Here is a 228-nt window from a genome sequence, read left to right as displayed (position 1 = left end):
GCGGCGCAGCGGTGCGGGGAGGAGCGGGGCTGCGGGTTAGCCCCGGGGCCGCGGTGCTCGTGCCGCATCCCGGGCACCACCGGCGTGGGAAGAGCTGCTTCGGGGACTGCCCCGCCGCCCGGCTTGTGGGTCGGCACCCAACTAGCTGAGCCCTGTGATGCTAAGAGAGCTGAGCGCAGGACTGAGATAGCTTCACCATGCAGTCGAGCAGAGTCACGCACGTAACGC

This window comes from Struthio camelus, chromosome 12 (genome assembly GCF_040807025.1).
Source record: "Struthio camelus isolate bStrCam1 chromosome 12, bStrCam1.hap1, whole genome shotgun sequence".
NCBI lineage: Eukaryota > Metazoa > Chordata > Aves > Struthioniformes > Struthionidae > Struthio > Struthio camelus.
This window is presented reverse-complemented; position numbering follows the sequence as displayed.